Here is a 12964-nt window from a genome sequence, read left to right as displayed (position 1 = left end):
CCCCCCCCCCCCCCCCCCCGCTGCCCGGCTAGTTTCTTAATTTTAATACTGTTCTTCTACCACTGTGTCAGTTTCCTGGTAAAGTAACAAATACTTGAGATACAAACAGTTTATTTTGGCTCATAGTATTTTTTTAAAATACTGTGTGTGAGTGTGTGTGTGTGTGTGTGTGTGTGTGTGTGTGTTTCTGAGTTGTATGTATTTTTGTGTGTGCAAGTGTATATATTTGGAGGTCTGGGGTGGGGGTTAGGTGTATTCCTCAATCGCTCCCTATCTTATTTTTTTAGGCATGGTCTCTCTTTGAGACAGGGTCTCTCACTGAACAGGTAACTTACCCATTTGGCTCTGTTGACCAGTGACTGCCAGGCACTGCCTGTCTCCAGGTTCATCCCCACCCTAGCCAGCACTGGTATTATGGGGTGGTTCTCAACCTTCCTAATGCTGTGGTCCTTTAGTACAGTTCCTCATGTTCTGGTGACCCCCAACTATAAAATTATTTATAATTTGCTACTTCATAACTGTACTTTTGCTACTGTTATGAATTATAACATAAATATCTGATATGCAGGATATATGATAATTATCTCCTGTGAAAAAGTCATTTGACTCCAAGAAGTCATAACACACAGGCTGAGAATCTATAATATAGGTCACCTAATATATACATATACATATATATATATATATATATATATATAAAATGTATGTATTATATTTCGCTGCTGTTTTTTTTTTTTTTTTTTTTTTTGGTTTTTCGAGACAGGGTTTCTCTGTGTAGCTTTGCGCCTTTCCTGGAACTCACTTGGTAGCCCAGGCTGGCCTCGAACTCACAAAGATCCGCCTGCCTCTGCCTCCCGAGTGCTGGGATTAAAGGCGTGCGCCACCACCGCCCGGCTAGCTGCTGTTTTATATGGATGTCAGGCATCTGAACTCATCTCTCTGCTGGCTGAACCTCCTCCCAAGCCTTTGGCTCCCAGTTTTAGTTGTTCCTGCCTATGATTAGTTGGCTCTGTAGCTTTTTACCTCTGGTCTACCATGGTAGGAAGTGGAGGATGCAGGGAAATAAAGAGCATGTTTTACTCTCATCATTGAAAATCACATTTGGTAATCTAAAGCCCCCCCCCACTGGGCCAATAGTGCCACAGGCTGGAAACTGAGCCTTTACAGCACGAACATTGAGAGCTGCTACCCAAACCATAGCAATTTTGCTCAGAGAACAGTAACATAGCTAAGATTTTTAAATGCCCATTATTTTACATTAATTAGTATTAATTACTATTTATGTAAACTATTATGTGTTTATATCAGCAATGTAAAATCCCAGGCTTATTAAATAGTAGCCTTTCTGTATTTCACCAATATTATCTAATTGCTACTCAAAAGCATTTAAAAATAATCATTGTGACATAAAACATGCTTGTTTTAATTGTCTTATTGCTAGGATTGAGATCTTTTAACATTTAATTCAATCTGTACAAATGCTCACATGCTACAGCTCTCTGTATAATGTGTGCTTTGTGTACATAAACCAAAGCTATTGCCTTAAACACACCAGAAAAGAAGTAAGTGATTTGAGGTCTCTTTGAAGAAATTTGGATAAATACTACTGTATTTATTCAAAATATCTATTAATAACTTAGTCTGGAATGATAATGAAATACAATTAAAGTTCTCTGATAGTCTTACCTGTATTTGCTAACAAGCTTAGCATGATGTCTATATTTTTCCTGGTTAACCAAAAACATGCTAGGAAAAGAACTTTTAGGTTTTGTCAACATAAGGAGGTTTTTGTTTTTATATGTAATGTAATCTACAACTGAAGAACTAGCAGAATGTGCATTAATTAGACACAAATATGAAACCACTCTTTACTCTTGTTCTGTGTATATCTCCTATTCTGTCTTAATTTTTTCTTAAAGTCAGGATCCTCTTCAGGTTTATTCTAGTCATTACAATTTAATAAATATTTATGTCACGCCTACTGTGTTCCAGGTGCTGTGCTGGATACTGGACTTATAGTGATAAGCCAGATTCTCACTTCATTCATAGTTTTGTCTTGAACGTTCTCCTTTCCTTTTGAATCAGAGTTGCCCAGAGAACTGGATAACCATTTCACAGAGACACAGAGATCTTCATAGCATTATTCTTCCTCACCTGGCCAAAGCCTTGGGGATCCCACCTCATTTCATATCAAGAAGAAAGATCATACAGAAAGCGATTTGTGAAGAGATGATCTACACATTCATATTTCCTTTTGCTCTCACTCATTCTCTAGAACAAGGTCTGGATACAAGGAGATCTGGGAAAGGTATCGTCTAAGGAATGCTAAGAGCCTTTCTAAAGCTGGAAGTCTCCAATTACTGTGGGGAGGGAGATGAGGCATGGTGGTACATTGGTCTTTGAAATAGTCTTGAGTTTCTGAATCTGACATTCGATCTGTCGTCTTAATCATTTGACATTGACTTTGGGACATTATTTCAAATTAATGTGGATTTTAATTCTTGATACCTACACACTCTGCTCCAGGCAGCTATAGTTTGTGGATTGTGGCCAAATAATTCGCAAAAATGGCACAATGAAACAGAAGGCCTATGAAGAATGAATGAACTTCCCAGACTATGATGAATGAATAAATTAATGTCCCAGACTAACGCTATCACCTAATCTGTCTTTTCCCTGTTTCCTCAAATCCTATGACAGACAGGAGCCCCGAAAGACTTTCCCTGAGTGGGTGAATGGCAAATAAATTCTTGGGAATGTTAACGGGTGACTCTGGGTTTTTCTTTTGATTTGAAAGATTTAGTGTTATTTGTTGTTGTTGCTGTTTTCTGAAAGTGCCTCCACATTTTAACTTCCAAAGCTTGTCTTTTAACCAGGTTCTACTTTCATTGTTGAGAGAAACTCAATAGTATGAAATAGATACTATTATTTGCGTAACAGTGCACAATCCCAGCCTTACAGAATGGAATCATTTCATTTTGTCCCATGAAAGGAATAGGTTGGAGTATTGCTTATAATATCATCCCTTTCTTATTTTTTTTGACTCGATGACTCATTTTGGGACAAGAAAGCCAAAGAGAGGGATTCTTACCTGACTTTAAATGCTTCTAGGACATTCATTACTATTTGCTTTGTTCTTATATTATCTTAAAACAATTTGCTAATTTGACTAAGTAGATAGGTCTGTCAGCACTAAGAGGGACTCATATGTCATGTTATCAGATCTTTGAATTTTTCTAGAGGGACAATATGTTTCTACCTGATTTTATATATATGGATTATATTTCTCTGTGTGTATATGCACACATGACTTACATTCATGACTACAAATATGCCCTTTCCATTTGCTGTTACCTGTATGTTTTCCTCTATTTTTTTCTTCTGCAAATTTCCAATACTGGACTTTAAAAAATTGCTCCTTTCAAGTTTACATATTTCCATCATGAAGAGTTAATTTTTCCCCCACTTAAAGCACTTAAAGTTCCTACCTTTTTGATGATAGCTTGTGGGTAAGCAGCAACAAATCTGGATTTAAAAATCAGCGTTGGTGAATATTATGCCACTAGGGTAAATGCTAGACAAATGTTTCGAAATTACTCATAATCTCAGAACCTCCTTTCCCGTGTCAATGATTAAAGGGTATGACAATTGCCTAGCATACTCTCTAGGTACACAGTAGGTGGACAACTTCATTACTTTTCTCTCATTAACTGTGACAAAAACTGTTTCAGAACACACACCCACAGTAGATTTTCTCTAAAACATCTAAAAATGTTAATAATTCCTTTTCTTTCTTTCTCCCAGGTAAATAAAAATCATAAAAGCAATTTTGAGGAGACAATGCTACCTCCTGAAATGGTTACAAATAATGTTGTTTTCATATTCATTGATTGCTGGAAACCTTCCATTTTTGTTAACTGAACTGGAAATGTTTCAGTTCAAAATGTTTCTGGTCAAACTGTTTTAGGACAAATGTATTATTGTGCTCTGAGAGTGCCAGGGAGATACTGCCTTCTGGATGCTGCAGGATTACCAGCTCTGGGCAGTTTATATTGGTATTTGGATCCATTAATTCATGGCTTGTAACACTGACTGAATTTAATATCATAAAGTAGCTAATCTTAAGGGGTTATCTATAACATCAAAATACTGAAATGAATTAGGTGCATGATGATTTTGCTATTTCATAATTTTTTTTGCATGAAGCAATTAAAAACCTTTAGTCTTTAGTTTGCTTTTAGTTTCTTCATGTCAGAAACTACAATCAATTTAGAAGAATAGAAAGGCATATTGACATTGGAGGTGAGCTGGGTGAATTAATTCACTGTGAGAACTTCCTGTCCTAAGGCACAATTTGAGGTGATTTTAATGAGTTCAGTGTTTGCTAACACCTCCCCTCCCTTTGATGCAGATGGAGATTGGCTCACTTCTAATCTGTAAACTGTGGCGAAGGTAATGTGATATCTCCCTGATTAAGTTTATGCTCCATCTGATCACATTAAGACAGCCTTATGTTGTCTTTGAAGAAGTGAGCCCAAATCTTGTCTGAGGGGTCATACACTGGTTTGTGAGCTGGGCTGGCTGTTGATAGCAGTCTCTGGCTGCCGTTCATCAAGGCAATTTGCATCTGTCTTGGAACCACAGGGAAGGGAGTTCTGCCACTTGTATGGACTTGAGCTCCAGGACTTTCCTTCAGCCTGTGAATGCCTTGATCCAGCTGGTGGTACATAGACTGTTGGTCTCAGAAAACTGTGGTGTGTTGGATACTTTTATGTCAACTTGACATAAGCTGAAATCATCTGAGAGGAGGGAACCTCAATTAAGAAAATGCCTCCACACGATTGGGCTGTATACAAGCCTGCAGGGAATTTTCTGCATTAGTGATTGATGGAGGAGGGACCAGCACTGTGGGTGGTGCCATCTCTGGGATGGAGGTCATGAGTTCTGTAAAAAAGCAGGCTGAGTAAGCCATGGTGAGCAAGCCAATAGGCAGCACTGGTCTATGGCCTCTGTATCAGCTCCTGCCTCCAGGTTCCTGCTCTGCATGAGTTCCTCCCCTCACTGCTTTTGATGTGGAACTGTGAGTAAAATAAACCCTTTCCTCTCCAAGTTGCTTTTGGTCATGGTGTTTCATCACAGCAATGGAAATCCTAACTAAGACATGCGGTAAATGGTGTCTACTACTTAAACCATTTTTTTGTGGCTCTTTGTTCTACAGAGTGAACAATGGATGTGAGCCTTTCCCTTATCTTTTCCAGACTTGAGGTTTTTTTTCTTTTTGGTATGTGAGATTCTTGGAAGGATGATGTCTAGGAAACATGCCACAGTATTTCAGTGACTGGAGGAACTTAAACAGACTTATGTCGATGGCGACTGTGTCATTGATTCAGTAGTAGAATTAATTATGTTTTGCAATGCTAATCTTTGCTTCAAGCAAGAAGCATAACGGCTGTCTTACATAATGTATACCATATTATCTTCCACATAAACTGGGGACTCCACTTTTTAACATGGATCATCGAAATAAAAGTATGCCTTGTCCCAACAGAATTTTCCTGAAAAGACTCCATACGTAGTTTATAATTCTTCTAATAATTAGGATGCCTTTCTTCAGAGAAGAATACTATTTTAATGAAATATTACTGGGATAGTTTGAAGTAAAGCTCTCTGTTGGTTATAAATAATTATATAGGAGTGATAGAATACATAGTGTGAAAAGACAGGCAAGATTCTCTAGTGTATAATGCAGGGAACAAATCACAACGTAACCATCCATCTTTAATGAAAACGTGGTATCTCTTCATTATGTAAATACGTGACTTCGGAATCCGACACTCAACATGTGGAGATTTTGGTTTAGCTTCTGCTGTTCATTAGAAATGAGCCTGAAATCCCCTGAGCTTCTCATTTCTTCTTTGTAAAGTGAGGCTAATAGCGCCGACACTTTGGGGCAAGTGAGGTTGTATGTAGATTAAACTTTATAATGCAATCAAAATACAAACTATGGTATGTGACATATTTGATACTCATTAAATTCTGACTCCCTTCCCTTTCAAGTCATAGCAACACAAAGACAGCCAGACACACATGCACACGTGTGCGCATGCACACATACGCACCATTGTGCATAGAGACCATGAAGGACTAGTGTTATCACTGTGATTTAGACAGAAGGTTGTTCCCTGATCTAATCATGGCGTTTCTTTTATCTTTCTAAATATGAATAGTGCTCATTCATTTTTCATTACATCAGTTTCATATCAAATGAAATTTTTATCCATCTTTAGCTTATAAGGTTGTTCAACATGCATTTTAAAAAGTATGATCTCTATCAGTAAATTCTACAGGGCTTAGTTTGCTCTTAGAAATTCTCCAAACTGTTTGGGTCTACTCCCGTGATATCCAGGAATGACTTCTCTTCCTGATTGTAAGATGTTAGCTCAATGCACATTGTACTAGTATTCTTTGCTATAACAAGAGAAAATGGTATTTTGAACTACTTTTTAAAGATGTATTGTTATGTATTAATTGTATGTGTGTATGTATGTGTGTGTGTTGTGTGAGTACATGTGATTGCAGAGGGTATGGGATAACCTGGAGTTGGAGTTACAGGTGATTGTGAGCCATGTAATGTGCATAGGAACCAAACTCAGGTCCTCTGCTTCCGGTACTTTTAACTGCAGTCATCTCCCCAGCCCCTTACACTTCTTTTGCTAATACAGAGCATCTGTGAAGGATGTTGTTGTAGGCAGAATTGTTCTGCTGGGCAATGGTGTTGCGCTTTTCTCAGGTTACAACTGAGAGCATTAACTGGGGTCGCTATACCTGAGGTCTGACTGTTGTTGTATCTCTTAGACTCTTGTTCAGTCCTCGTTCACCATGAGGTGATCCTCTCATGATTTGTGTAAGATACCAGGACCATCTTTTGGGAAATGGCATCCTTTTGTGATGATTTCACGATGACAATGAATCTTCATGGTGAACCATGTACAGAATAGTTTGGAATGTACAGAATAGCATAGTCATGGAACAAGGCCTGAACCTGACACAAAGAAGGCTTGTGATTTTGGACAAGTTGATTCCCTTCCTTAGGCCTCAGTTTCCTCAGGTCCAAGTGAGGGCATGGATGAATGAGCAAAGAGCTTTCAAGCTAAAAGCTTAGTCTTGATATTCAGACACTTTTCTATTTACAGAAATGTACAGCATGCTTTTTCTTCTTCCTTTTTGAAAATTGCTGCTGACAAACACAGTGCTCTCAGCATTCTGCAAAGCGTTCAGTACGCAGCTGGGAGGAAGCAGAGCTTAGAGCTCAGAAAGTAATTATCAAGAGTCCAGTAGCCAGGAGACCATGTGTACGCACGTGTGTGCATGCACACACACACATTTTTGATTGTGCAAAATGCAACCATGTGAGTCAGGATGTGCCCATCAATTTTCTTTAATTTGAATCGTGAGGAAAATATAGAATTATTGCCACCCAACACAATTGTTTTCCATTTCCTTACTTTTATTTCTTTGGAAACCCAAAACACTTAAATGATATTAGCAGCTTGCATATCAAAGAGAACTAAGAGATGTAAAATTTGTGTGTTCATGGTGAACGATGTTTACAAAGTGGTGGAGGGAAGCATGAAAAATTTGGTGCAGTTTTGCAAGATTTGATAATTAATTGATATCAACCAAGGTTCAAATTGGAAATTTTCCACTTAAAATTCCAAATGTCTCTGATAGAGCCCCTTTCCTCCAGTGGCTTGACACATGCTCTTGACTGGTTAACCGTGTCAACAACAAATGTGTGACTTGAAGATGATGTTTTCTCATGTCTTGAAGACGTAGCAAGGAGAGGATGTTACTGGGAATAGACCTGGAGATGGCTGAGAGGGACTGACTCAGCCGGGAGACAGGGGGACACCTTCAAATATTTGAAGTCACAAGTGTCAACAGATGAGCAAACTCTGACTGTGTAGAATAAACGCAGGATGAACAGCAGCTGAATTTTGATTCTGAGTGAGAAGGAACTTCAGCATCCAGAGCTGCTTCTGAGGTCGCCTCCCCTATGGCAGTTAAAGCTGCCTGGGTGAAACTTTTTTTTTTTTTTTGGTGGGGGGAGGTCATTGGGTTTTTCCATAGACTGTCTTCATTGGGTGGTTTCTGATATTTTTAAATATTCTTCTAATTGTGTGATTATGTGGATTTTCATAACCCAGAATAGTGATTTACAAGCTAATGATGCTCTTTAGCAGGGTTGCTGCTGGAGGGTGTGTAGCATAATGCTGTGTCGACTTGGTGCCGTATTGTGAGCGAGGACTCTCTGAGCTAGAGACCCTGTAAGGCACCAGGACTGACACCGGTGTCTCACAGCAGTAGTCCAGCCAGACATACTGGACTTACACACGCAATGCCTACAAAGAGGGCACCTAACAGTTCAAATTCTCCTCTGTGCACCAAATAACAGACACACTTTGCCAATGATCAGATCATATTTTCCAAGCTATAAGTTGTATACTGCACATGGGTTTAGCTCTGAGTCCATAAAAGTTTTTTTTCATGGATGAGAGATTTCCTATTTTATTTGCATAGGAAATTTCATATTTTAATGAACTCTTAAGCTTATAAAGTTTTGGAGGCTCCCTTTTAAAGAAAAATAAAAAACATGAAATTTGGAATATGATGTTTTTTAATCATGGTTGGTCAAAATGTGTCTTTAGTTATTTATAGTTTAGAAAAAAGCTTTTACTACTGAAATGGTCACATATTTTGTAATTCTTTACAAACTCAAGAAAACATTTCAGGAGATGTTAGAATTAGATTTCAGAACAATATTCAGCTGAGTCTATTTAATGATCCCATTCTGATCTCATACATTTCAGCGTATTCCACAGGTGGACTTAACTGATATGATACCTTTGTTACTAGGACAGTATTCATCTTCTGCGTGTAGGTAGAGTAGGAATCAGACAAATTTGGGATTCAATTCCAGGTTAATGCTCTTTCAAGTTCATTGGTGGTTTCTGACCTAACACATTTGAATATAGTGCATTGCACTGTGATTGACTGTGTTTCCCATGTTGGTATTTTGAAGCCCTGTTTCATAATTTAAATGTGGTACTTGGATAGTGTGTGTCAGCATTCATGTGAAATGCTCTTTGCTTTGTCTCATAAATAACATGACTTCAAAATATTTAGTGTCAAATAGAACACTCTTTAACATCAACATTTCACGTTACTTACTGACCTATAAACGAGATTTATGTAGGAATCATTGACTAATTGCATTTCTGGCACCACATGCTGCCAGTAATTTGATCATAAACTCATGGAGCTTTTTTCTTCCTACCTTGAAACTTCAATAAAACTGTGTTTTGTGATGGAGACTGAGGGAGAATTATAGTTCTTGTTTGGAAAATGCAGCAGCTAGTCCAGCTGCTGAGATAAATTCCTGCTAAGTAGGCCTTTCCTAAGTGAGCTTTTCAGAACAGATAGATTGGTTTTTCAGGCCAGTTTGGGGGTCTATTAAATTCTTAAATTCAATCTCACATCCTGCATTGGTAATTCTTCATGTCTGTTATTGTCTATCCTTCTCCTTGACTCTTTCTGTATGCCTGTTAGCAAGATAATAAAAACAAAAGCAAGCAAAAAAAAATCCATAAGGCCTTGTGTACAGATGTTCTTTGTTAAAATGAAACTATTTATTTATTTCAATTCCTTTAAATTTTGTTTCTGAGAGTAATACATTGTGTAGGAGGTGATACCTTATTTTCTTCAGTCCCATGACCTTACAAGGATCTACAATACACAATCCACCATGATCTATTTTTTCCCCTGAAAATCATATTATGATCATCCCATATAGATTTCCATTGTCTTTCCATCTTTCTTCAGAGCAAAACTCAAATCCTGGTTAAATGCAGTTTCTCAAGGGAGGCGCAATGGAACACATCAGTGTCCCCAGCTACCTGGGAGCCTAGGCAGGAGGTCACAAGCTGGGAACAGCCTAAGCAAGCAAATCTCCTTGAATAATAAATCCACTGGGATAGCTGAGGGAGGCTGAAGAGAGAGCTCATGGTCAATAACATCACAGTTCCAGACAGAGAGCATGTCCCATGCCACCGCTCTGGATCTCTGGTCCTTTTATATTCCTGCCGTCCTGTGGTGACAACTTCATCCATTCACTTGTCCTCTCAAAAGCACAACACTCCACATGCTCTCTAACTCTGTTTTCTGTTTCACCATAACAATGAAACCTAGAAGAAAGAAGAGCTACAAAACTCCAACTAATACATCCTCCCGGTGCTGCCATTGGAGTCCATTACTCTCCTCTCCTGGTAGAGTGGTATAAGGCATTTCCCACATCAGCAGCTGCTGGGGATGTCGTTCTGCATGCTGTGAATGTGATGCTCTGATTGATTGACAAATAAAATGCTGATTGGCCAGTAGCCAGGCAGGAAGTATAGTATTGGCAGGATAAGCAGAGAGGAGGATTCTGGGAAGTGGAAGGTAGAGTCAAGAAGTCTACATAGTAAAGAAGTCTACTGAATGTGATGCTGAAGTTGACCATGGCGTTTTCCTTCTATGACATAGTCTCTAGTTCAGAGCTAAGTTTGGAGTTATTAGTAAAGTCTTCACTCAGCTGTTCTTATTAATTTTGTTCAAATAATGTATATCAAAAGGATAGCATAAAATCATATGGAGAGTAGAGAGGGAGAAAATTGTTTGTGACTTTCCATAAATGTCTCCAAAATGGCCACCTTTGTTTTATATGATTCAGTTTTCATTACAGTAATATAGAATTCTTGCCAAAGCACGGGAGATCCCAGCTGGATCAAGAACAGAGAGGGAGAACAAGGAATAGGAGACCATGGTAAATGAAGACCACATGAGGAAAGGAAGAAACAAAGTGCTAAAGAGGCCCACAGAAATCCACAAAGATACCCCCACAAAAGACTGCTGGCAATGGCCGAGAGACAGCCGGGACTGACCTACTCTGGTGATGGGATGGCCAAACACCCTAATAGTTGTGCCAGAAACCCCATCCAAGGACTGAAGAATCTGGATGCAGACATCCACAGCTAGGCCCCGGGTGGAGCGCTTGGAGTCTAATTATCGAGAAAGAGGAGGGTTTATATGAGCGAGAATTGTTGAAACCAAGGTTGGTTAAAGCACAGGGACAAATAGCCAAACGAATGGAAACACATGAACTATGAACCAAAGGCTGAGGGGCCCCCAACTGGATCAGGCCCTCTGAATAGGTGAGACAGTTGATTGGCTTGATCTCTTTGGGAGGCATCTAGGCAGTGGTACCAGGTCCTGGGCTCGCTGCATGAGATAGCTGTTTGAAACCTGGGACTTATACAGGGACGCTTGGCTCAATCTGGGAGGAGGGGACTGGACCTGCCTGGACTGAGTCTATCAGGTCGATCTCAGTCCTTGGGGGTGGCCTTGATCTGGAGGTGGTGGGAATGAGGGGTGGGCTGGGGGGAAGGGGAGGAGGGTAGGAAGGGGGAGAACAAGGGAATCTGTGGCTGTTATGTAGAACTGAATAGTATTGTAAAATAAAAGAAAATTTAATAAAAAGAAATAAAGTTAAAAAGTTAAAAAATTTCAGTCAGGGGCAGAAGAGATGGCTCTGTGGCTGAGTACCTGTTCTCTTGCAGACAACCAATTACAGTTTCCAGCACCCACATATCAGCTCACAACTACCCGTAACTCCAGTTCCTGGGGATCTGATGCTGTCTTGGGACCTCAGAGGGCAGCAGGCAGGCACATGTGTATATATATACACTCCATAGTCAAGTTTTCAAGTTTTGTTGAATAAATGAAGAATAAGTAACAATTTCTTTTTCGAGACAGGATTTCTCTGTGTAGTTTTGGTGCCTGTCCTGAATCTCACTCTGTAGACCAGGCTGGCCTTGAACTCACAGAGATCCACCTGGCTCTGCCTCCTGAGTGCTGGGATTAAAGGCGAGCACCACCACTGCTTAGCTAGCTAACACTATTAAACAAATCTGATTTTGCACAAATAATCAATAGTTAAAAGTAAAACCAAATACCACAAAAGAAATTAGAGATACAGCTCAGGAGTAGTGAGTGCTTGGCATGTGGGAGACCCTCTGTTAGACTGACAGAAACTCTCAGTTCCTCCCCTCAGAGAAGGAAGTGCTATAAGAAGATTCCCTTTGCCTATAGTGTGCAATCAAAGACAAGAGAAGCCTTGTCCTTATAACTCCACAGGGTGCAGAAACCAAGTGGTTTCACTTCAGTATGAAGTCCCAGAATAAGATAACGCATGTGTGTGTGCATACACACACACACACACACACACACACACACACACACACACACACACACACACACACATTTTATTTTTACCAATTGTATAGAAAGAACTTTATTGGGAAGAGAAATTTTCATTATTGTTGGAGCTAATATTTGAGTTCTAAACTTCTCCAAAAAATACTTCAGTAAATCTGCTTCCACTTTGGTGCTTGTTAGTATTCATTCCCATGTAGTTTTAATATGAAAATTAGAATGTCGTGTTAGTAAATTTGCTAATGACACTAATCTATAGGAATAAGGGAGAAGAGGAGGGTATATGTTTGGGGTAAAGTCAACATTCTTGTTTAGTATGTTTGGTACTTTGTAGGTAGTTATGCAAATAAATTCCCATGTATACCTTCAAATACACACACACAGAGACACACACACACACAATGGGGATTTTGACAAGAATGTAGAAAGTTCTAATAGGTTTTAGAAATACTATGAAATCTCATATCAGTGAAGTTACAAGATATATAGTGCTGCTTAATTTTTCAAATGTATTTAATTACTTATATTTTTAATTAAATATTTACTCTTATATTTTGCAATTGTAAAGATAGTAAAGAGAACAATATTAAAACTACTTGTTTTATGTGTGTTTAGTGAGAATGAATTTATGCAACTAAGATATTAAGAACTTTAG

General features: G+C 38.9%; 1 protein-coding gene across 10 annotated transcripts in view; it reads left to right on the top strand.

Annotated features, from left to right (window-relative positions):
- The window catches only part of Mapk10 (mitogen-activated protein kinase 10), a 288581-nt gene that overhangs the window by 179919 nt on the left and 95698 nt on the right, over positions 1–12964 (top strand). The window lies entirely within an intron of this gene.

Source organism: Peromyscus maniculatus, chromosome 10 (assembly GCF_049852395.1).
Source record: "Peromyscus maniculatus bairdii isolate BWxNUB_F1_BW_parent chromosome 10, HU_Pman_BW_mat_3.1, whole genome shotgun sequence".
Lineage (NCBI taxonomy): Eukaryota > Metazoa > Chordata > Mammalia > Rodentia > Cricetidae > Peromyscus > Peromyscus maniculatus.
The sequence above is the reverse complement of the archived record's forward strand: the minus strand, read 5'-3'. Positions and strand labels throughout refer to the sequence as shown.